Raw genomic sequence first — 2035 nt, forward strand, 5'->3', positions numbered from 1 at the left:
AGCTCTAAGTGATTCAATTTAACAAAATCTTACATATGCTTGTATAGTACATGCACATACAAGTACAAAGTTGTTAAAATATGAAATCGTTAAAAAGAAAACCTAAACCACCAGCTTCACTCTTGAGAATGTACAGAGGGGATGGCATTCTCTTTTAGTTTGAGAATCCTTCCTCTCAAGAGAGCAAAGACAGAAAGCGAGGTTGCTTTATCATTATTTGACAAGGATTCTTTAGGTGTATACTGTGGGGAAGGTACTCCTGGGTCTGCAGGATGCAGAGACGAATAAAGCATGATCTTTCTTCTTCAGAGCTCACAGTCTAGCAAGGGAGTCAGACGTGTTAAATAATTATGATACAAAATGGTGAGCGCTGTGAGAAAGAGAAGGAAAAAGTGCTATGGGAACAGCAGCAGCAGCAGAAAGTGTGTGAATCTGCCCAAGGCCTTTTTTTTTTTAAATTATGCACTATAACTGAAAAAGGATATTCACAAAAGGGAGTCATGTTGAAATAAAAATTGCCAGGGAGACAGGTTTTACTCTTTCTGAACAAAGATGATGGAAGAACATTTGTCTAATTTAAAACCTAAACAAAATGTTTAGGCCCAAGGATATTACTGTATCTTGTCTTTTTTTTTCAGGGTTCTAACTTTATGCAGCTAGATTTGTTTTGTGAATGCTGACCTATTTAAACTTTTACAGTGGCTCATTTGGTGCTTCATGAAAATAAAATCTGCATCTTACTGTCATAGGCATTTTTCACAGAAACAAAATTTATTTTCTTTTTAGTTTACCATAGGTTTAGCAAATAATAGAAGCATATCAGTCTGTAAGTGTGTTTAAAAATGAAGAGAGTATTCATCCATGTGAATGGAGGGAGATGTAAAACCATCAGCTTCACTTCTAGCATGCTGAGTTTTCATTTTCATTTTAAATTAGTTTCCACTGGGGCGCCTGGGTGGCTCAGTCGTTAAGCATCTGCCTTCGGCTCAGGTCATGATCCCAGGGTCCTGGAATCGAGCCCCGCATTGGACTCCTTGCTCTGCGGGAAGCCTGCTTCTCCCTCTTCCACTCCCCTTGCTTGTGTTCCCTCTCTCACTGTCTCTCTCTGTCAAAAAATAAATAAAATCTTTAAAAAAATAAAAATAAAAAAATAAATTAGTTCCCACTATTTGTTTTGGAGGCTGTTATATTTGAGGTTTCTTTAGTATTCCTCAGATACGGAACAAAATGCGGAGATGAATGACAGAATGGCTGATATATAAAGTAGAAAATTTGGGTTAACATTACATTTCCTTGATGGCTTCCTTTAGCTCCCACAGACAATTCTCTACCCTTTCTACTCTCCTTTATGGATAGAAAGGTTGACCTGCAAGGATTCCATGAATGCACTTCATGTTTCCTCGCTTTTGGTTAAGTTCAACCAACGGGAAACCCTGGCAAATTGCAGAAAGGGAAGGCAGTGAAGTTCAGGGTGTTTATTTCCTTCTTCCTGTAGGATCATCATAAGCCACATCCGTTGGCCCAAGGAAGGACAGGGAACCAATTTCACTCAATTCTTACTGTCTACAGGCTCTAGTAACTGCCTTCCCCTTAGCACTTCTGTGTCTTTTGTTACTAACCGTGGGGTACTTCACTATTCCCAGTGATTTCCCTATTGCTTTCCACATATTTGTCAATAGTTTCTTTATAAAACTCTCCTCAAATTAGCCCAGCTGACTGTGCCATGCCAGGGTATTGAGGGATTCAATATATTCCTGTAAGGTTGTTTTGCAAATCAAAATCTTTTTTTTTTTTTTAAAGATTTTATTTATTTATTTGACAAGAGAGAGACACAGCGAGAGAGAGAGAGCACAAGCAGGGGGAGTGGGAGAGGGAGAAGCAGGCTTCCCGCCGAGCAGGGAGCCCGATACGGGGCTCGATCCCAGGACCCTGGGATCATGACCTGAGCTGAAGGTGGACGCTTAACGACTGAGCCACCCAGGCGCCCCGCAAATCAAAATCTTAAATGCATAGAGGAACTTACTATTAAAAGAAC

Source organism: Leptonychotes weddellii, chromosome X (genome assembly GCF_054177405.1).
Source record: "Leptonychotes weddellii isolate Sample4059 chromosome X, ASM5417740v2, whole genome shotgun sequence".
NCBI lineage: Eukaryota > Metazoa > Chordata > Mammalia > Carnivora > Phocidae > Leptonychotes > Leptonychotes weddellii.